Raw genomic sequence first — 24,229 nt, 5'->3', positions numbered from 1 at the left:
GATACTTTACTAAGAAGAATATGTTCCAGCTCCATCCATGTAAACATGAAAGAGGTAAAGTCTCCATCTTTCTTTAAGGCTGCATAATATTCCATGGGGTACATATACTACAATTTATTAATCCATTTGTGGATCGATGGGCACTTGGGATTTTTCCATGACTTAGCAATTATGAATTGGGCTGCAATAAACATTCTGGTACAAATATCTTTGTCATAATGTGATTTTTGGTCTTCTGGGTATATAACTAGTAGAGGAATTATAGGATTGAATGGTAGATTAATTTTTAGATCTCTAAGTGTTCACTAAACATCTTTCCAAAAGGAATGTATTATTTGCATTCCCACCAGCAGTGCAGAAGTGTTCCCTTTTCTCCACATCCACGCCAACATCTCTGGTCTTGGGATTTTGTGATATGGGCTAATCTTACTGGAGTTAGATGATATCTCAAAGTAGTTTTGATTTGCATTTCTCTGATGATTAAGGATGATGAGCATTTTTTCATATGACTGTAGGCCGTGTGCCTGTCTTCTTCAGAGAAGTTTCTCTTCAAGTCCCTTGCCCAGCCTGTGATGGGATCACTTGTTCTTCTCTTTCTTACATGTTTGAGTTCTCTGTGGATTCTGGTTATTAAACCTTTGTTGGAGACATAACCTGCAAATATCTTCTCGCATTCTGAGGGCTGTCTGCTTGCTTTACTTACTGTGTTCTTGGTTGTGCAGAAGCCTTTCAGTTTGATCAGGTCCCAGAAGTGTATTTTTAAAGCTGCTTCCATTGCCCAGGGGGTCCTCCTCATAAAGTATTCGCCCAGACTGATTTCTTCAAGGGTTTTCTCTGCACTCTCTTCTAGTATTTTTATAGTTTCATGTCTTACGTTTAAATCTTTAATCCAGTGAGAGTCTATCTTAGTTAATGGTGAAAGGTGTGGGTCCAGTTTCAGTTTTCTATAGGTTGCCAGCCAGTTTACCCAGCATCATTTGTTAAATAGGGATTCTTTTCCCCACTGAATGTTTTTAATTGGCCTGTCAAAGATCAAATAATGGTCAGTAGCTGGGTTCATCTCTTGGTTCTCTATTCTGTTCCAAACATCTACTTCTCTGTTCTTGTGCCAGAAAAATGCTGTTTTGATCACTATCGATTTATAGTATAGTCTGAGGTCTGGTAGTGTGATTCCTCCTGCTTTGTTTTTATTTCTGAGTAATGTCTTGGCTATTTGAGGTTTTTTTCTGATTCCATAGAAAATGAAGTATTATTTTTCAAGATCTTTAAAGTATGACAGTGGAGCTTTATTAGGGATTGCATTAAAATTGTATATTGCTTGGGTAGTATGGACATTAACAATGTTGATTCTTCTCAGCCATGAGCATGGTATGTTTTTCCATTTGTTAACATTTTCAGCTATTTCATTTCTTAGAGTTTCATAGTTCTCTTTATAGAGATCTTTCACATCTTTTGTTAGATAAACTCCCAAATATTTCTTCTTCTTTTGCACTACTGTGAATGGAATAGAGTCCTTAATTGTTTATTCAGCTTGACTATTGTGGGCATATATAAAGGCTACTGATTTATGAATGTTGATTTTGTAACCTGAGACGCTGCTGTATTCCTCGATCACTTCTAAGTGTTTTGTAGTAGAATCCCTGGTGTTTTCCAGATATACAATCATATTATCTGTGAAGAGCGAAAGTTTGATCTCTTCTGACCCTATGTGGATACCCTTCATCATCTTTTCTTCCGTAATTGTGGTGGCTAAAACTTCCATTACAATGTTAATGTAATGGGCAGCCTTGTCTGGTTCCTGATCTGAGTGGAAATGATTCCAATTTAACTCCATTCAATAAGATATTGGCTGTGGGTTTGCTGTAGATGGCCTCTATCAGTTTAAGAAATGTCTCTTCTATATCAATTGTCTTAAGTGTTCTGATCATAAAGGGATGCTGGATATTATCAAAAGCTTTTTCTGCATCAATTGAGAGAATCATGTGGTCTTTGTTTCTTAATTCGTTTATGTGCTTAATTATACTTAATAGATTTAGGTATATTGAACCAGTCTTGAGACCCTGAGATAAAACCGACTTGGTCATGATGTATAATTTGTTTGATGTGTTGCTGGATCCTGTTTGTTAGGATCTTGTTGAATATTTTTGCATCTATATTTATTAGTGATATTGATCTAAAGTTTTCTTTTCTTGTAGGGTCTTTTCTTGGTTTGGGGATCAGGGTGATGTTTGCTTCATAGAACGTGTTGGGTAGTCTTCTTTCTTTTTCTGCCTTTTGGAACAGGTTGAGTAATATAGGTACTAATTCCTCTTTAAGGGTTTGGTAGAATTCTGACATGAAGCCATCTGGTCCCAGACTTTTCTTTATAGGGAGATTTTGTATGATTGATGCTATTTGAGAACTTGACATTGGCCTGTTCAACATTTCCACTTGATTCTGGCTAAGTCTTGGAAGGTGATGTGCTTCCAAGTATCAGTCAATTTCCTTCAGATTTTCATATTTCTGAGAATAAATTTTCTTGTAATATTCATTAAGGATTTTTTTAATTTCTGAGGTGTCAGTTGTTATTTCTTCTTTGTCGTTTCTTATTGATGAGGTTAGAGATTTTACTCTTTTTTTCCTAGTTTAGGTTAACCAAAGGTTTATCTATTTTATTGACCTTTTCCAAAAAACCAACTTTTTGATTTATTGATCTGTTGTATAATTCTTTTGTTTTCAATTTCATTTAATTCTGCTCTAATTGTGGTCATTTCTTTTCTTCTACTGGGTTTGGAGTTGGAATGTTCTTCCTTTTCCAGTTGCTTGAGATGTCCTATTAAGTTAACTTCCTCTCTTTCCATTCTCTTGAGAAAGGCTTGCAGTGCTATAAATTTCCCTCTTAGGACTGCCTTTGCGGTATCCCAGAGATTCTGATAATTTGTGTCCTCATTGTCATTTTGTTTCAAAAATTTGGCAATTGCCTTCTTAATCTCATCTCGGACCCAGCTATCATTCAGCATAAGGTTATTTAACTTCCATGTTTTTGTATGAATATGCAGATTCCTGTTTTTACTGAGTTCAAATTTATTTCCATGGTGGTCTGAGAAGATCCAAGGAATAATTTCTATTCCTTTAAATTTACTGAGGTTAGACTTGTGATCTAAGATGTGATCGATTTTGGAGTATGTTCCGTGTGCTGATGAGAAGTATGTGTATTTAGTTTTGTTGGGATGAAATGTTCTGTAGATGTCTGCTAAATCCACATGTTGGATTGTTAGGTTTAATTCTAAAATTTCTTTGCTCAGCTTTTTATTGGAGGATCAATCCAACACTGCCAAAGGATTGTTGAAATCTCTGAGTATTATGAAGCTGGAGGAAATCAAGTTGCTCATGTCTGTTAGAGTTTCTCTTATAAATTGAGGTGCATTCTGGTTGGGTGTATAAATATTAGTAATTGAAATCTCATCATATGAGTATTACCCTTAACAAATATGAAGTGACCATTCTTATCCTTCCTTACTTTTGTTGGTTTAAAGCCTATTGTATCTGCAAATAGAACTGCAACACCTGCTTTTTTCTGATTACCATTTGCTTGGAATATGGATGACCATCCTTTCACCCTGAGTCTATATTTATCTTTTAAGGTAAGATATAACTCTTGTATGCAGCAAATATCTGGCCTGAGTTTTTTTATCCAGTCAGCTAACCTGTGCCTCTTTAGAGGACAGTTTAAGCCATTCACATTAACGGAGAATATTGATAAAGTCTGGTAAAATTTTGGGTATCTAGTTTGTTGAAAGTCCAGTGGACCTTTTTAATCCTTTTGCCACTGTGGAAGTTGGAGTTTGATCAAAAGTTTCTGAGTGAGTTTACTTTTGTATAGGATTGGGTTGGTCATTATGGAGGATACGTCTGAGAATATCCTGAAGAGCTGGTTTGGTTATGGCAAATTTCTTCAACATATGAATGTCATTAAAGTATTTAATTTCTCCATTATAAATGAAACTCAGTTTATCTGGATACAGGATCCGGGGTTGAAAGTTATTTTGATTTAGGAAATTAAAATTCGATGACCAGCCTCCTGTGTCTACAAAAGTTTCGGCAGAGAGATCTGCATTCATTCTAATATTCTTCCCTTTGTACGTAATGGATTTCTTACGTGTGGCCTCTTTCAGAATTTTCTCCTTCATATTAATTTATGTGAAGTTAATTATGATATGCCTGTTTGATGTCTTATTTGGATTGAGTCATACTGGAGTTCTGAAACTGTCTGCTATCTGAATTTCAGAATCTCTTGGCAATGTGGAAAATTCTGTTTCATAATTTCATGGAGAAGGGCCTCTGTGCCTTGTGAGGGCACTTCATCACTTTCAGGGATTCCGATGAGGCAGATATTAGCCTTCTTCGAATTATCCCAGAGGTCTGTGAGAGAATGATCCATTTTTGCTCTCCATTTCTGTTCCTCTTTGAGAGTTTGAGAGCATTCAAAAGTTTTGTGTTCAATGTCAGAAATCCTTTCTTCTGATTGTTCTACTCTGTTACTGACTGATTCTACTGTATTTTTCAGATCTTTGAGGGCTGCAAGTTCTTGGTTCAGCGTGTCAAAATCTTTGGTGATTTTGTCTTTAAATTCGTTAAATTCTTGAGACAACTTTTGAATTTCTCCTCGAATTTCATATCTGACTTTTGAATTGCTCCGCGAATTTCTGATTTCAAATTTTCCTCCATTCTATTAATACTATTTGCAATCCAAATTCTGAATTTGATTTCTGACATCTCAGCCACCTGTTCATGAATGGGATCTTCAGTTACATTTGCCATGTCTTTCCTTGGAGGGGTTGATCTATTCTGGTTATTCATGTTACCAGAGTTTTTCTGCTGATTCCACTCCATGATTATTTTACACCATTTGCTTTTTCCCCTGGAGCTTTGTTGAGGACCCATACAGTGCTATGGCCTGATTAACTGGGGCCCTGTTTGGTGTGGTGGGGCTAAGTGGTTCTGTCTTATTTTCAGCTGGTTTCTGTTTGACCCTAGTGAAACAGTTACTTTGGGTTGAAGTCTCAGCTGTGGAGAAATACCAGCAATTAAGTCACTCTGCCTTCCACAGGCAACAATTGGAAAAGGAAAATCAAGCCTTCCTACAACCACACACTCAGGGCACCACTTGTTTAGTCCTCAAGTCATTGGCTCAGTTCAAAAGGTCCAAATCATTTGTCTCAGTCAGCACCTGTCTCAGGTGGGAGTGTTTAAATGGTCTCTGGCAACTGTATCGCAGGGGTCTGGTGACAACTCAGATATGACTTGCTCCGGTGCTCCATGATTCAGGAGGACCCACCCAGCAAATAGATTAGTCTGGGCCTCCTTCCCCACCTTGTACCTCTGTCACACCCAGTCACTGAAAGGACTGTAGGGCTGTGACTCAGTTGCCTCTAGTAAACAGATACTCCAAGGGTTTGTTCCTGTCTGAATCAGAATGAAATTTATATCTGCTCTGCGAGGCTGCTGCGCTTTCCCTCTATCCATCAGGGGTAGGTGAGGCCTGACAACCTTAGGCACTTGATGGAGGCTGGGGGTTGTTCACTCAGTTCCAGCCCCACCCCTGATTGATGTTACTGACAGGACAGAACAGGACAACGTTGTGGGAATTTGTTTCTGTTCCTGCTAAATTCCCCTGCAGAAGAGAAGCTGTTTTGAGTTCCCAGAGCCTGAACCTCAGGCCCTGTGTTTGCTCCTGCAGGTTTGTATTTCGTTAGCTGTCAGTTCTAGCCTCCTGCCTTCCTTTGTGTATAGGCTAACGATCCCCTGAGGGCCAGGTGCGTTTTATGCTCAGTAAAGCGGTCCTCTTGGTCAGCCCTGCCCTGGGAATTTCCCAGCTCTGCGCATGCGTATTCTGGTCCCTGTGCTCCACCCAGGCCGGTACCACCTCAGGCAAACCCTTTACTCATGGGGCCTGCATTTCCGTCCCATATCTGTTCCATGGTGTTTTCCACCTGAGAAGATGCCTGGCCTTCTCTGGTTGCCCAGGGAGACAGGGGGTGTGGCTTCAGAATATCCAGGAGTGAGCGCTATTGCTTTCAAAAACCGCTGCTGCTCTGCGCGTCGGGGCACTGCCGCTCTGGTGTGGTTCCCTCTCAGCCAACTGTCCTTTCCTCACTCCCATGCTGCAGAATCAGCACTGTCCAGCTTCATTCTATGCTCTGTCCACACCCCTTGAGAAATCACCCAAGTATCTGGACTCCTGGGGGACAGGCCTCCAGACCTCAGAGTGAGATTGGAGGGGAGTGCTGGGAGCTCAGAGTTGCAGGTAGAGAATATATACAGTTTTATACAGTTTTATGCCTTGCAGGAGAATGCCGTGGCACCCTAGTAAGGGAGATAGGTCCAGTTTTTAGAGGGTCTCTCCCGTGGAGTGTAGTGGGAGGAACTTTGAACTCTGCTCATTTGTTTGTGGGGCACTCTGAGCCATTCTCATGGGGGAGGAGACTCCCATCCACTTGGTGATGGATTGTTTACCTTTTGTTTGTATCCTTGGGGTCACACCTCACCTCATCAGGGTTGATGTGCGTTCTTCAATCTTCTCTCCGTGCAGCTCTAATTCACCAGGTTACTTGCTAAATTTCTGTCCTTTAACTGTCCTCTGGACGGGAGCCTCTGTGGAAAGCTAGCTTCAGTCAGCCATCTTGTCTCCCCCCCTTTCTTCTAGAATTTTCATCACTTTGTCTCTTAAATTTAAATGTTTCATGTGGCGAGAGTCAATTTTCGTAGTGGTGAAAGGTTTTGGTCCAGTTTCAGTCTTCTACATATGGCTAACATTTTTCCCAGCATCATTTATTAAAAAGGAATTCCTTTCCCCACTGTATGCTTTGTTTAGTTTGTAGAAAGGCAGATGGCGTTATGTGGCTGGGATCATCTCTAGGTTCTCTGTTCTATTCCACAGATCTATATTTCTCTATTTTTATGCCAGTACCATGCTGTTTTGATGAGTATAGACTTGTGTAAATTGAAATCTGGTAATTTGATGTCTCCAGATTTGTTTTTTTGTCGAAGAATTTCATTAGCTATTCAGGGTTTTTTCTGGTTCTATATGAAATGAAGTACTGTTTTTACAAGTTCTTCAAAGTATGACATTGGTATTTGATGGGGATTGCATTAAATCTGTTGATTGCTTGGTAGTATGGACATTTTAACAATGTTGATTCTTCCCAGCCATGAGCATGGTATGTTCTTTCATTTTGTTAACATCATCTGCTATTTCTTTTCTTTGGGTTTCATAGTTCTTCCTGTAAAGATCTTTCACATCCTTTGTTAGGTATATTCCTAGGTATTTCGTTTTATTTTAAGCTACTGTGAAGGGTATTGTGTTTTTTATTTGATTCTCAGCTTGACTGTTATTGTACTATATGTGGACATTGATTTTGTATCCTGAGATGTTACTGTATTCTTGATCACTTCCAGGAGTCCTGTGGTTGAGTCTCTGGGGTTTTCTAAGTATAAGACCATACCATTAGCAAAGAGAGTATGACCTTCTCTGCCCCCGTTTGGATTCCCTTAATATCTTCCTCATGCCTGATCACACTGGTTAGCACTTCCAAAACTATGTTGAATGGTAGTGGGTGATAGTGAACATCCTTGTCTGGTTCTCGTTCTGAGTGGAAATGCTTTCAGTTTTACTCCATTCAGTATAATATTGGCTGTGAGTTTGTCATAGATGGCTTCTATGAGTTTAAGAAATGTGCCCTCTCTGCCAATTTTCCTAAGTGTTCTTTTTAGAAAAAATGCTGAATTTGGGGAATGCTTTTTCTGCATCTGTTGAGAGGATCATATGGTCTTTGGTTTTGCTTTTATTTATATGGTACATTACATTTAGAGATATGTATATGTGAAATCAACCTTGCATCCCTACCTGATCATGATGAGTAATTTTTTTAATGTGTCACTGTATTCTGTTTGCTGGAATTTTGCTGAATATTTTTGCATTTATATTCATTAATAATATTGGCCTGTAGTTTTCCTTTTTTGTTTGGTCCCTTCTTGGTTTGACTTTCAGGGTAGCATTTGCTTCATAGACCATTTTGGGAGGGTTCTTTCCTTCTCTAAGTTTTGGAATAGGTTCTGCAATAGAGGTATGAGCTTCCCTTTGAAGGCTTGATAGAATTCTTTGGTGTGAAACCATCTGGTCCAGGACTTTTATTTTTTGGAATATTTTGTATTATTGATAAAATTTTGATGCTCGATTTTGGTTTGTTCAAAATATCTAATTATTTGTGGTTGAGTTTAGGGAGACAGTAGGTTTCCAGGTATTGGTCCATTTTCTCCATGTTTTCAAATTTATGGGCATAAGAGTTTTTTGTAGTAATCAGTGATGAACTTTTGTATCTATGTGGTATCTGTTGTTATTTCCCCATGTTTGTTGCTGATTGAAGTTATTAGAGAGCTTAATTTTCTATTTCTACTTAATTTGGTCAAGGTTTAATCAATTTTATTAATCTTTTCTAAGAACCAACTTTTGTTCACCGGTCTTTTGAATGGTACTTTTGTTCTCAATTTCGTTTAATTTTTATTTAATTTTGGTTATTTCTTTTCTCCTCCTAGGTGTAGGATTGGATTTCTCTTCTTTTTCCACCTCCTTGAGATGGTTGATTGTGTTGTTAATGTGTGCTTTTTCTGTTTTTTAAATGTGGGGATTTAATGCAATAAATTTGTCTCTTAGGTCTGTCTTTGCAATATCCCACAAGTTTTGATAGCTTGTGAGTTATTTTGTTCAATAAATGTAATGATTTTTTCCTTTATCTACTCCTTTATCTATCTATCATTCAGCATAAGGTTGTTTAGTTCCACAAATTTATGTGGTGATGAAGTTTTTGTTGGAGTAGAGTTCCACTTTTATTCCCTGGTGGTTTGAAAAGATACAAGGAATAATTTCAATTTCTTTGAAGTTTTTGAGATTTGATATGTGCCCTAATATATGATCAGTTTTGGAGGATGATCCATGGACTGATGAGTACAATGTATTATACTCAGTATTATTTGGATGGAATGTATTTTATGTGTCTATTGAGCCCATTGTTCTAAAGTTGTGTTTATGTTCATTGCTTCTTTTTTTAGTTTCTGTTGGGAGGATCTGTCCCAGTTCTGTCAGAGGGGTGCTAAAGTCCCAAGTTGTTATGGTGTTCCAGGATATCATATTGTTCTGCTCAGTTAGGGTTTGTTTTATACATTTGTGCGCATTTAACTTGGTTGTGTTGATGTTCAGGATTGAAATGTCTTTTTGTTGTACTATTCTCTTGACCAGAACATAGTGTCTGTCTTTGTCTATCTTCATTTTTGTTGCTATAAATCAAATTTTACTTGCAAATAAGATTGAAACCTTTGCTTTCTTCAGATTTCCATTTGCTTGAAATAGTGTTTTCCATCCCTTCTCCCTGAGTCTTGTTTTATCCTTAGAGGTTAGATATGTTTCCTAAAGACAGCATCTAGATGGCTTGTACTTTTTTCTTCAGTCAGCCATCCTGTTCCTCTTGAGTGGGGTATTTAAGCCATTCACTTTTGTTGAGAGATTTGATAAGTATGATGGAGTTCTGTTTGTCTTATTTTGTAGAAGTTCGTTCTTTTGTTTTATCATTTGTGTAATTGTGGAAGGTATGCTTTGTTCTTTAGTTTCTGTGTATCTTTACTTTGCTGGTGCTCTACTGTGATGATCAGTGTTTAGTATTTCCTGAGTACTTCCTGCAGAGCTTGTCTAGTTGTAGCAAAATTCTTCAATGGTTGCATGTCAGTAAAAGATTTGATTTCTCTGTTGAATATGGAAGTTCATTTAGTAGGTTAAAGAATCCTGGGCTGGGGCAGCGCCTGTGGCTCAGTGAGCAGGGCACCAGCCCCATATGCCGAGGGTGGTGGGTTCAAACCCAGCCCCGGCCAAACTGCAACAACAACAACAACAACAAAAAAAATAGCCGGGCGTTGTGGTGGACGCCTGTAGTCCCAGGTGCTCGGGAGGCTGAGGCAAGAGAATCGCGTAAGCCCAAGAGTTAGAGGTTGCTGTGAGCCGTGTGATGCCACAGCACTCTACCCGAGGGTGGTACAGTGAGACTCTGTCTCTACAAAAAAAAAAAAAAAAAAAAAAAAGAATACTGGGCTGAAGGTTGTTTTGTTTGAGAAGGTCAAAGGCAGATGATCAATCCCTTCTGGCTTGAAAAGTTTCACCTGAAAAATCTGTTGTCACTGTGATATTTTTACCCTTGTAGATAAGAAGTTAGTTATGCCTGGGTTGCTTGTAGGATTTTCTCCTTCATTTTGACTTTGGCCAGATTAATTACAATGTATCTAGGAGATATTTTGTTTGAACTGAATTATTCCAGGGTTCTGAAACTATCTAGAATCTGAATTTTTTGTGTCTCTCATAATACTTATAAAATTCTCCATCATGATGTCCTGAAGTAGAGATTGCATGCTTTTAGTACTCTCTTCTTTTCCTTCAGGAATGGCTTTTTGAAGTTGTTTGCCTGGCCAACTTCTGGTAAACTTATGTATTTAGTGTATTCCATTCTTTTTCTCAGTGATAGTTTATCCATTACTTTCTTCTTTTTTGCCTCTTTGAATGCTTGCATTAGTTCAAAAGTCTTGTCTTCAATTTCTGAGATTCTTTCTTCTTCATGCTCTACTGTATTCCTGAGACTCTGTACTGTGTTTTGAAACTCCTTGAGTGCCTTTATCAATTCTTTGAGCTCCACTATCTCCTTCTTAATTATGTCCAGATCCTTATTCACTTTGTCTTTAACTTCACTGATTTCTTGAGATAGTTTTTGGATTTCTTTTTCCATCTTCTCCTCAATTCCATTCATCTTATTTTCTTTCCTTGTTCTGTATTCAATTTCTCTGTAGATGGCATTTTCACCTGTATCTCCCTTTTAATCTCCCTTGATCTGCTCCGATTTTTTCATGTTGCCAGGGTTCTTCTGCTCCCCATTTGTATTTTTAGTTCATTGATGTATTCATTATACTTTTTAAGCTGGAAATTAGGTTGTCCCTAAATTGTTATTGAGAGATAATCTAGTTGGAGTTCCTTAGGTAGCACCCAGGGGATCTGTTTGGAAAGTAAAGCTATTGGGCTAAAATTAGATCCCGAAGCCCCAGGATATAGTGCTCACTGGTGACTGATCAAATAAACCACTGCTTACACCTGTGGCCCCTCCTGCACACAGTCTCCTAAAGTTCCCCCTCAGGGCTGCAGAGTGTGAGGTTCTGTGAGAACCGCCCTTGCTGTCTCCAGGTTGGATGGGAGTGGGGTTGGGGACAGGAACCTCAGGTGACACTCTCAGTCCAGGGGCATCTGTTGTATAGTGAGCAGAACAGTTTTAACCCAAGTTCCAGCCTGCCCTTAAACAAATTAAGAGCCATGTTTTTGCCAGAGTCTGGGTTGCAGCATATTTGAAGCACCAGGGATTTTGCCTATGATAGGGGAAGAAGAATCTGCAGCTTACTGACTGATTTCCAGGAATTTCCAAGAGTGGGGACACTCATGGCTCAGTCCACCCTCTTCAGTTTGGCAGGAGGGGGGCTAGGCAAACAACTTCAAAAAGCTGTGGTCTTGGGTGATATCCAGGTTGCAGTGTTCACATGTGGTTGGTGTGTGTGTGTGTGTGTGTGTGTGTGTGTGTGTGTGTTAGAACTATGGTTTACTGTCTGCTTTGCAAGAATTTCCCAGAGTGAGTTGCCAGAGGCTAGACATTCCTCCCTTGAAGTTGGCAGGATGAGTCTGGGGGATGAATCAGCAGGACCCTCTGGGCACAAATGCCAGACAGCACCACTCCAGAGGGTAGGGAACATTCCACCCTGGCAGGAGAGAGACTCAGGAAAGACCCTGCCTTGTCAAAGTTAGTGTTTTTGAGCCACCATTTCCTCATACAGTAGGAGGTGGGGCACACTCAGTTCACTGTGTCACACAATGCAGAAGTCCCTCAAGAGATCCTGTCAAACGCATAGGTGGGCAGGGATTATCTTCCTTTCCTCCTGTGGCCAGCTCAAGATCCTACCAGCTATTAGTTGCAAAGTAAGTAGCCTGGGTAACCCTTACTTCCTTCTTTGCTGTGGGGGCTGGGTGGGTTCAAATCTCCTTTGCTTTCCTGGTGCCTGGTAGTCCAGCTGTTTGGGCCAGGGTAGCACTCCAACTTGCTTTTCCAATGGTAAGTAGGCCTCTGCAGGGGGCAGCCTATTGCATAAGCCAAGGAAGATGGGGAATGGGTTATGTCCACAAGGCGGCAAGACAGGTGTAGCCAAAATTGCTCACTGTTCTGTCTGGTGCTTAGGGGGAGCCCAGAGGAGGATATTTGTAGGTACAAGAAACTGGGTCTTTCTTCCCTAATGGCACTCTCCTGTGGGGTGAGAGCTTTTGTGATTGACTGCTCAGAGAGCCCCCAGTGATGGAGGGCTCCCCCTTACCCTTATATTCTCTGAGCTCCTCCAGTCTGGTCTACTATGTGATTGTCCTCTGGTCTTTCCCTTCATCTTTCTCATCTTAGTCCTCTTAGTTTGTCTCCATGGAGTTGCTAAACACCTTGATTTCTTCTTCTTGCTATCTACTCCCTAATTTCAACTATTCCAAGTTCACTTCAGTCCAATTTTTCTCCATCTAGATGAGACCTCTGACAAATGCTCAGTCAGCCATCTTGCCCCTAGTCGCCTTGTTTCCCCATTTGTCACCTTTAAAACCATAAAGTATAGGTGAAACAATGCATGTAACTGCCACCCAAGTCAAGAAATGGAAAATTGCAAGTATCTCAGACACTTAACTATCCCATTCTGCTTCTCGATGGCAAATACCTTTCTGAATTCTAAAATTATGGATTAGTTTTGCTTGTTAATAAAGTTTCTATTAAGCAGAGTTACATAATCATAGTTAGGTGGGTTGACTTATTTTGCTCAAAGAACATTTGTGAGAGTTAACCATTTTTGTATAAATGTAGTTTGTTCATTTTTCTTCTTACATTTTAGTCTGTATTAATAAACATTTGGATGTTTATAGTTGTGTGTTTTTACGAATAGTACTACTATGAATGTGTTTTTCACTTGTAACCTGATGACATGTGTGTACTCATTCTGTTGGATGTATACATAGAAGTGGAATTGTTAGGTTATAAGGTATGGATAAATCAGCCTTGGTAATTGTTACACTTTATACTTCCATGAACTATGTGTGGGAGTTACTGTTGCTCCACATCCTCACCATCACTTAATACTGCAAGTCTTTTTAATTTTAACCACCTTGACTTGGTGCCTGTGACTTAAGCAGCTAAAGTGACAGCCATATACACCTTAGATGGTGGGTTCAAATCCAGCTCTGGCCCACCAAACAACAATGAAGGCTACAACCCAAAAAATAGCTGAGGGTTATGGTAGGTGTCTGTAGTCCCAGCTACTTGGAAGGCAGAGACAGGAGAATCGCTTGAACCCCGGAGTTGGAGATTACTGTGAGCTGTGATGCAACGGCACTCTACCGAGGGTGACATCTTGAGGCTCTGTCTCAAAAAAAAAAAAAAAAAAAAAATTTAACCACCTTGCTAGGTATGTAGTAGTATCTCATGGTGCATTTAATTTAGTGAGGTTGAGCACATTTTCATGTTTATTGGTTGCTTAGATATCTTTTTTAAACTTTTTTAGATATCTCCTTTTATAATATGTTCTTAAACCCTCTTAACTTATTTTGATATTAAATTGGATTATATGTTGATTTGTAGTAATTCTTCATATATATTGGATGTACTCCTTTTGTTATTTTTTTAAGGCAAGCATGAAACAAAACTTATTGAGGAAGAGAAAGATAGGCTTACAGAATAGGAAAAGTTTACAAAGTGGGATACATTTATCATAGACATGAATGGGCCTCCATTGCTAGGGCAAGTAGATGAAGAGGTTAGCCTTTTGCTATTTTATTGCAGGTATATATATTTTGGTTTATTTATTTATTTATTTTTTGAGACAGAATCTCACTATGTTGCCCTTGGTAGAGTGTCATGGTGTCACAGCTCACAGCAACCTCAAACTCGTGGGCTTAAGCAATTCTCTTGCCTCAGCCTCCCAAGTAGCTGGGGCTACAGGCACCCACCACAATGCCCAGCTATTTTTTTTAATTGTAGTTGTCACTGTTGTTTAGCAGGCCTGGGCCGGGTTTGAACCTGCCAGCCCCAGTGTATGTGTCCAGCAGCCTAACCACAGGTACCACCCTAAACTTATGGACACTGAACCACAAATACCTTTTATTCTTATGATTTCCCTTTCACTTTCTAAATAGTTTCAATGATAAAAAATTCTTAATTTTAATGTAATTCAAACTATCAATTTTAAAATAGATGTTATTTTTGTATATCCTGTTAAACATTTCTCTACTCCAAAAGTTTTACTGTTTTCCTTTCATATTTAAATAAGTAGTTTTGCTGGAATTGAATTTTATAAATTGGGTGTATTGGACAAATTTTATTTCTCAATAAAGGGATTTACAATTCATCCAAAATTATTTATTGAAAAGACTTTCCTCCCTTCTTTGCAGTGCATCTTTTATAATAAATCAAACTCCCATAGATATCTCTGTGTATTTCTGGGACATCTCTTTTATTGGTCTGAGTATTTTTGTACATTATCTTTTTTGTACACTATCTACATTATCTTTATTACTGTAGCTATAAATTTTGATATCCATTAGAGTTGTTGTTCTTTAATACTGCTTTGGATAATTTAGGCTTAATGCTATCATTTTATAAATTTTAGAATCCATTGTGGCTTTTAACAATAAAGTTAGGATTTTAATTGGAATTTTAATTAATCAATTTTGGGAGAATTGGCATTTATGCTTTATTGAGTTTTTTGATAGGTAATACTGGTATTGCTCCATGGGTTTACATCTTTAGCTTCTCATGTTGTTTCATAATTTTCTGTATGGAACCTTTGCATATCATACATTAGATTCATTCTTAGGTATCTGATCTTTTGTGATGCTACTCTAAATGGTATCAACACAAACAAACAACAACAACAGAAAAAAAAAAAAAAACTGGAGTTCCCACGGCCTCTTCCTTGGGTTCAATGAAAAAAATGTCATACTCTTAAAATTTCAAATAATAAATTGTTTCTGGTGTATAAAAATGCAGTTGGTTTTTTGACTTTGTGTCTAGCAACTTTGCTAAACTTATTGTTTCTTTTGAGACAGTCTCATTTTACACATGTCACACAGCTCACAGCAACCTTCAACTCCTGGGCTTAGGCGATTCTCTTGCCTCAGCCTTCTGAGTAGCTGGGACTATAGGTGCCCGCCACAACGCCTGGCTATTTTTGTTGCAGTTTGGCTGGGGCTGGGTTAAAACTCGCCACCCTAGGCATATGGGGTCAGCGACCTGCCCACTGAGCCACAGGCACCACCCTAAACTTATTTGTTAATTCAAAGATTAGCTATAGTTTTAAACTTTTGTATGGACACAAATATCTATGAATAAGTTTTATTTCTTCCTTTCTAATCTTTGTACTTCTTGTTTATTTTTGTTTGCTAACTGTACTGGCTGGGACATGTAGTATAGTGTTGTAAGAAGAGTCTTATTCTCAGACTCAAAGGCAAAGCTTTTAGCTAATTACACTAGTAAATATGATGTTTGCTTTAGGTTCTTTGTAAAATATACCTTTTAAGGAAGTTTACTTCTCTTTTGAAGTTAAGAATTTTTTATCATGAGTAGATAGTTCATTTTTTAAAAAACAAGGACTTTGGAGCTGGAACAATCCTACTTAGTAAAGTATCTCAAGACTGGAGGAAAAAGTACACAATGTACTCAGTACTATTATGAAACCAATTTACAATCATTCGCACTTTCATATGAAGAGTAGATCACAACTATGGCCCAGGATGAAGGAGGGAGAGGGGATTGGAGAGGAGGGAGGAGGTCAGATGGAGGGAGGCTGAATGGTGGGATCACGCCTATGGTACATATTGCAAGGGTACATGTCAGATCTATTAAGTATATAGTATAAATGTCTAACACAATAATTAAGTAGATGAGGTGAGGGATATATTAACCAGTATGATATAAGCATTCCAAATTGCGTATGAAATCAGCACATCGTACCCCATAAATGCATTAATGTAAAAAAAAAAAAGAAAATAATAAAAAACAAAGACTTGCTCTGTCACCCAGGCTTGAGTGTAGTGGCCTTAATCATAGCACACTACAGCCTTGAACTCCTAAATTCAAACAATACTCCCATCTCAACCATGACCAGCTAATGTTTAAAATTTTTTCTGTAGACATGAGGGTCTTGCTATGTTGCCCAGGCTGGTCTTCAAAGGATCCTTGTCTCAAGTGATCCTTTTGCCTCAGCCTCCCAAAGTGCTGGAATTACAGGTGTGAGCCACCATGCCCAGCTGATAGAGAATTTTATTGAATTCTTTTTCTGCATTTATTGAGATGATAAGCTTGTTTTAGTTTCCTTTATTTAGTTAATGTGATGAATTGCATTACAAAATAGGTATAATTTACATATATTAAAATGCAGTCACTTAGAAAAATTGGGTTATTATGAGGGTACACATAATTAGGTTACATTATTTGTGTTTGTAAGGTAAAGTCCAAAGTCTGAGTTTTGGTTGTGTCCGTCACCCAGGAAGTGTGCCATATACCCCTACACTGGACCCAACAGGTAGGAACTTACTGAGCCCCCTCCTCTCCTTCCCCTTTCTTAAAATTTCACATAATAAATTGTATCGTGTGGGCCTATATTTGTTGATCTATTTTCCGATTAGTACTGAGTACATGGAATGCATTTTTCCCATTCTTGAGACACTTAGGAGAATGTTCTCCAAACATTCCCACCTTAAGTATATAGTTTGGAAAGTTTTGCTAAATATATACCCATTAACAGTGATCACCATCAAGATACAAAGCATTCTATTCCAAAAATCTCCTTCATGCATCTTTCAGGTCATCCCACTCCCAGACCCCCTTCCCCCATAAAGCATACACTGATCTGATTTCAATCACTATAGATTGGATTGTCTTTTCTAATGAGTTCTACATAAATGGAATTATACAATATGTGGCCTTATGAATCAGCCTTTTTTCACATAGCATATTGTTTTTGAGATTCATCCATTTTGTGGGTCACTATTTTGTTTTTTCTTACTGCTGAGTAGTATTCTGTTGTGATGTGTCACAATTTATTCATTCATCTGTCAATGTACATCTGGGTTCTCAGTTTTTGACTATTAAGAATAAAATCTTTTGGCTAGATGTGGTGGCTCACACTTGTAATCCTAGCACTCTGGGAGGCCGAGGTGGGTGAATTGCTTGAGCTCAGGAATTCAAGACCAGCCTGCTCAAGACCCCGTTTCTACTAAAAAAAAAAAAAAAAAAAAAATAGAGGCTTGGTGGCTGTAGCTCAGCAGCTGGGGCGCCAGCTGCATACACCGGAGCTGGCGGGTTTGAATTCAGTCCAGGGCCTGCCAAATAATAATGACAACTATAACCAAAAAATGGCTGGGTGTTGTGGCAGACGCCTGTAGTCCCAGCTACTTGGGAGGCTGGGGCAAGAGAATCGCTTAAGCCCAAGGGTTTGAGGTAGCTGTGAGCTGTGACATCACAGTACTCTACTCAGGGCGACAGCTTGAGACTGAAAAAAAAAATAATAATATTTTTTGTGAACATTCAATCTTGGGAAAATACTTATGAGTCATAGGTATATTTTTAATTTTATAAAAGCCTGCTTAACTGTTTTTCAAAGTGATGGTACCACTTTATGTTCTCATGTACGATTTATGGGTATTCTCTTCCTTTATTTTTGCAGGTTTTTTTTTTGGGGGGGGCTGGGGCTGGGTTTGAACCCGTCACCTCCAGTATATTGGGCCAATGCCCTACTCCTACAGCCACAGGCACCACCCGGTATTCTCTTCTTGCTGACTCTCAGTATTGGTAGTCATTTTTAATTTTAGCCACAGTAGTGGGTGTAGAAGTATCTCATTGTACTTCCCTAATAACTAAAGATGTTAATTTTCTTTTGTGTATTTATCTCTGCCATTCATATCTTTTTTTGTTCATATCTTTTACCCATTTTTAGTTGGATTGTTTAGTTTCTCATTATTGGGTTTTAAGTGGTCTTTGTATATCCTGGACACAGATCCTTTATTAGATACGTGTTTTGCTGATATTTTCTCCCCCATCTGTTGCATGCTTTTCCTTTTACTTAACAGTATTGTTCAAATAACAAAAGTTTTTAATTTTGACATCCAATTTATCCACTTTTCTTTTTTGTTACTTAATTTTAAAAAACATTATTTCTCATTGACTAATGATTATATATATTTATGGGGTTCAATGTGGTGTATTGATATGTGTTTACAATGTGGAATGATTAAATCAGGCCAATTAACAAATACTTCATACACTTTTTTGTGGCAAAAACATTTAAAATCTATTCTTTTGGCAGTTGTAAAACACACAGTGCATCATTATTTACTGTAGTCATCATCCTGTGCAATAGATCACTAAAGTTTATTCATCCTGTCTAATTGGAACTTTGATCAACTCATCCCCTTCCCCTATCCAGCTCTCTCCTGAGACCCTGGTAACCACCACTCTACTCTCTACTTCTATGAGTTCAACTTTTTAAAATTCTGTGTATAAGTGATATCATGTGACATGTGTCTTCTGTGTCTGGCTTATTTCACTTAGCATAATGTCCTCCAGATTCACCCATCTTGTCACAAATGACAAGATTCCCCCCTTTTTAAAGGCCAAGTGTTTCATTGGTATATATACCACATTTTCTTTTTCCAATCCACCTTTAAGATTATCATTCTTTTGGGGGTCTTATTAAAAAAATATTTTCTAGTATCTCCTTACAGAATAGTCATCATTTTAGCTCTTATGTTGAGGTTTGTAATCCATTTCTAATTAATTTTTGTGTATGAAATCAGGGGTTGAGGATCCTTTTATTTTCATGTAGATTTCCAATTTTTTCAAGCACCATTTCCTGAAAAGATTATCCTATTCCTACTTAATTACCTTAACTTAAAAAAAAAAAAAACTGTATATACACAAGTATATTTCTGTGCTTTCTATTCTGTTCTATACCAATCCCATATAGTCTTGATTGCCGAAGCTTTATCCTAAGACTTGAAATCAGTAATTAAAATCAGTTAACTTCATTTTTTTTTTTTTTGTACTAAAGGTCTTTATTGGTGAGGGAGGGGATGTTTCAGGACAACACCAAGGAGGAGTGAGGAAAGAAAGAGAGAGGGGGGAGAAAAGAGAGAGAGAGGAAAGGGAGGAGAGATAAAGACCGGGAGAGAGAGAGAGAGAGGAGAGAGAGGGGAGAGACTTCATTCTTATTTTTCTTTTTTTTTTTAAATATAAATTGGTATATTAAAGAGTAAATACATTATTTATACAATAAAACACCAATAAATTCAGCACAACTCCTGTTAAGTTCTAAATATGATGAAAATTATAAATATTCTAGTTATCCTTTATATCTTGATTACAATTCAACAAATCACCTCTCTTCTTGATGTGATTTGAAATATAGATTGATGTGAATTTTAGCAATGCTATTTGCTTATTTTAGTAATTTATCAAGGCATTCAAATTCAGACAAGAAAATACCTCAAGAAGAGTAAATACCATGTCTATGGAAAGATGGAGTCCATTTATTTTATCAGTTGATTTTGGGAGACGAGATGCCATAAGGAAGGAAGTGTACCACCTTGTTTTCTCTTATGGTGAGCTGCATCTTAGTGGGAGAGAATCAGCTTTCAGGGTAATATAGACTCATTTGCCTAATACTGATCAAAACATTTTGAAATCAGCATTGAATTAAAAAAGCTAAGTAGACCTATATATCAGTATTTTGATTATTATTCCATTGCTCTATTACCTAAATGGCAATAACTCCTCTGCAATAGTGTTGCTATGTATGCGATCCACCTTGAACTGCCTTGACTTTCAATCAAATATTAATAAAATTGCACTGGGAACCTTTGAAAATTAATCTCTTGTGATAAATTCCACTTCAAAAAGGATTAATTGTTACATTAATGAGGATGGGTTGATTTTACCAACTACAAACACCAACAAAGTTTCCAATTTTAGAACTCTTGAGAGCTGCGGTTAGGGACTTGGTGGATGTGAACTCCACCAGTTTTTCCGCATATTTTGGGAACTTCTGGAAGGAGAAAATCACTATCTAAAAGCCTCCTAGTGTGTGTGATGTTACAGTATTTAGTCCCGGGGCGGTCTCTGTCCCCCACTCCCAGCAGAGAGGATCAGAGTTTGCCCCTCTCCGAGACTCTCTTGTTTTTTATCTCTGTGTACCCCAAGTGTTAGCTTCCGCACATGGCCCCCTTCGGTTCGGCAGTTTCTTGCAGAGCTATCACACGCCCCCGACCTCCACCCCGGGGCACCTGCGCTGTCACCAAGTCCTGGATAGAGCAGGTTAGCACCCAGCATACGGCTGCCGTAGTCGCCGGCGGCCGCGTCCAGGGTCGCCAGGCCGCCCGCGGGGCCGTGCAGCGCAGGAGGGCTGGGCGACAGCTCCTCGAGTTCGGGCGCGGGCGTCGGGGCCGGCGGCTGCGGGCCGGTCTGGCCGGGTGTGGGCGTGCTGGCGCCGTTCTGGCACGGCTTGCGGTCCTTGACCAGCACCAGCAACCGCCACGCGGCGCGGCGACGGCGGCTGAGGGCCCAGGCCGCTCTCCTGCTGCAGCTGCTGCGCCGCCTTGTCCTTGGCTTGCCGCTTCATCTTGTAGCGGTGGTTCTGGAACCAGATCTTGACCTGCGTGGGCGTCAGGTGGATCATGCTGGCCAGGTGCTCCCGCTCGGGCGCCGACAAGTAGTTCTGCTGCTTGAAGCGTCGCTCCAGCTTGTAGACCTGCGCTTGCGAGAAGAGCACGCGGCGTTTACTTCGCGGCGCCGCGGCCGCTGTGTGCAGTGGCACCAGAGACTTGGCTGCGTCCGCGATGCCCGTCAGCGACCCCATGCCGGCCACGTTCACGCCCGTTGACGGCCCCATGAACCTGGAGATTGACGAGTAGCGCGGGTCCGGGTTGGGGCCGTACCAGCCGTCATTCTTATTTTTCAAGATTTATTTGGCTACTTTATTTTTTGGCTTATTAAATATACTACATTTTTACTTTGTTCTGTAGTTTGTAAAATTATTCACATATGAATTAAGTGAAAATGTATTTTATAAAAAACTAAAATGAAAATAAGAATAAACATATTATACACATATTAGATAAAGTGCTGAAATTTTAACAATTTAATCTGTATAGGTGATTAATGAAGATCATAAAATATTAGTTTGCTTGATTTTCTTAAAATCAGACCATGACCTCACATTAATGTAATGTGGATGCAAAAGCATCTATTAATAAAACTTTGAAACTTAATACTGTTTGAGAAACAGTACAAAATTAAATATTTTTCTTATTACAGATACAATTTTATTCCCTAAATCCATTTTCTAAGCACTCTCTCTCATTCAAACAATTAGTTGTGCAGACTGATGAAGCAAAAACCAATTCTTTTATAAAGACAAACTAGAGCCTATTTACAAAGCATTCAAAGGAGGCGGCGCCTGTGGCTCAGTGAGTAGGGCGCCGGCCCCATATGCTGAGGGTGGAGGGTTCAAACCCAGCCCCGGCCAAACTGCAACAAAAAAATAGCCAGGCGTTGTGGCGGGCGCCTGTAGTCCCAGCTGCTCGGGAGGCTGAGGCAAGAGAATCACATAAGCCCAAGAGTTAGAGGTTGCTGTGAGCCGTGTGACGCCACGGCACTCTACCCGAGGGCGGTACAGTGAGACTCTGTCTCTACAAAAAAAAAAAGCATTCAAAGGAATAATTTTAAGTAGGTGTTACTGGTTAAAAGTGAATACAGCTGAGTGACAGAATATACCTTTCCTTCTGCAAATATACACCCTTCCTCCTTTCTTAAAGAAATACATTACCCAGGTGGGAACTTATAAAATGGCGTACAATGCAAAGACAGAAACAAAAGAAGCTTGCAAATTGTTTATATCACTAGCCCTTGAGACAGTAGGTTGGAGAGCTAAGGTTACTTCTAGCGGCGAAACCAGAGCCAGCTATTAAGCACCCAAAATGCTACAGTTATCGAATACATGATCATTTCTCTCCTGGCTCGTTCTTTGTTGTCCTCTTCTAGAAGTTGTAGGCGTCTATTTAACTTAATTATCTGTCGTCTTAACGAAGCAGCGTCTGCAGCAGTCATGTCTTCCGAAGTTCCTTCAACTGCTGTATCTATGTTTGAAGAGCCATGCCTGACGTTGTCATGATGAGGATTATAAGGGCCAGCAACAGCCCTGCCAGACAGCATAGGTCTGTGATTTTCTTCCAGCGCATCTAAGATCTGTTGGTAAGCCCTACGAGTAGAAGACTGGATAAGTGACACAATGCCACGAGCAGAGGAAAGATTAGCTCTATCTTCAGGTAACATTTGAAAGGAAGGACAGACCCACGCTTGTTAGAGTGATGGTATCAGGATATAGTCACTTCTGACTAACTGTCCATTTGGGCAAAGAACATTTTCACTCACAGATTGTTCTCTTTTTAGTTGGCCAGCTGCATAGATTTCATTTTGAGAGTTTGAAAGAAGTCTTTTCAAATCCAGAAAATCTAGTGGTCTTTCACTTACAGTACATGAAGGGGTGGTTTTCGTGCCCAAGGTTTCAAGGAAGTTGACTGAATAAGGTCAAGATGTGCTGGTCTTGAAAACGGAATGTTTTCATTGTCTCCTGCTATGACAGTCCTCTTTGGAACCTGCATCATCACACTAGCATTTAGAACCTCTTGGAATTCTTGCTGTAGGTCATCATTAAAGGTGCTACCCTTAATTTTTCTGGGACCTTCAGTCACTGACTGATACTTGTGGTGTATTCCATTTGATACTGAATTTGATTAATTTCTCTCATCTCAGCAGTAAGTGGGAAAAGGAAATGCTTTACTATTCACCAAATGTTTGCCAGCTACTGCTTGCTATTTGGCACTATTTCTGTGCTTCATTTTAAATACTTTAACTTCCCTTAATGTACATGTGCTGGATGTAGAGCCACTTCTGCCCCCCCCGCCCCGGGCTTGCAGAGGGGCTCTGTCTAGGGCTACTGGGGTGCTCTGAGACACTACTGACTGAATGCAGGGAGGAGTTTGGGCCAAGCACCTGTGCGAAGATTGGTCCATGGTAGACTAAAAGAGGTTTATTTGCTTATTGTATAGATCTTTTATATTCCCATTTAGATTTTAGAATAAGCTTTTCAATTTCTACAAAACAACCTAGTGGGATTCAGATTGAGATTACATAGAATCTACTGATACATTTGGGCCATCTCTCTCTCTCCCTCTGCTCACTATGACTACTTTTTCTTTACTGCATAACTTTATTTCCTCTGAAATAAATACTTTTTTTGTTTCTTTTGTTTGCTTAGTTTTCTGTGTACCTACAAATACTTCACTTCTAGACTCTTCTTCATGCTTGCTATCAACTTTGAATACATTAGATACCTTGGCAGTTTCATATTTTTTAGAGACTTCTGATATGCTTAAATATGGGGAGCTTGCTCCCTAGGTCTGTTGAACACTGTCATCCCAGAATTTCCCTTTACCATCATTGTAGGTATTATATTTTTGTCTTCTTCTTGACTTGGTTCCTCTATTGCCTTTGTTGGTTTATTTTCATTTTCAGTGAGCATACCCACCCCCGTACTTTCCCAAGAAAGAGGACAGGGGAAGTAAAATTTTCAGACTAAATGTGTATTTATTTTGCTCTCATACTTAATCCATAGTTTTACTGGATATAGAATTATTTTAGGTTGAAAATTATTTTTCTTACAAAAGTTGATGTAATTGTTCCATTGTTTTCTAGCATTGTTGTGGAAAAATAAAATACCACAATCATTCATGATCCTTTGTATGAAAGCTGAATTTTTGTTATTGTGCTGGTGGTTTTCCATCTCTTTCTCTCTGAAAAGACCTTTTCTTAGCCCCACATGATTTAAAACCCTGTCTTGGTGTATCTATTTTCTTCACTTGTGATGAGCCCTTTCAAACTGGAAATTTTAATTTATCAATTTTAGGAAAAGCTATGGAATTATTCTGTTGATGATGTCTTCTCTTCCATTTGCCCTACCTTGTATTTGTGGAACACAGTAACAGAAGAAAAGACATCTATTGCTCTTTCTACAAGTCTTGTACAACCTACTTGCCTTGTAG

The 24,229-nt window shown here is 39.1% G+C and overlaps 2 pseudogenes; both read right to left on the bottom strand.

Annotated features, from left to right (window-relative positions):
* Window positions 1-20,231: 20,231 nt before the first annotated feature.
* Window positions 20,232-21,468, bottom strand: LOC128576796 (homeobox protein Nkx-2.4-like; annotated as a pseudogene).
* Window positions 21,469-22,067: 599 nt separating this feature from the next.
* Window positions 22,068-22,935, bottom strand: LOC128578425 (mitochondrial fission factor-like; annotated as a pseudogene).
* Window positions 22,936-24,229: the final 1,294 nt, after the last annotated feature.

This window comes from Nycticebus coucang, chromosome X, assembly GCF_027406575.1.
Source record: "Nycticebus coucang isolate mNycCou1 chromosome X, mNycCou1.pri, whole genome shotgun sequence".
Taxonomy (NCBI): domain Eukaryota; kingdom Metazoa; phylum Chordata; class Mammalia; order Primates; family Lorisidae; genus Nycticebus; species Nycticebus coucang.
Note: the sequence above shows the minus strand (reverse complement) of the source record. Positions and strands in the feature narration are given on the sequence as shown.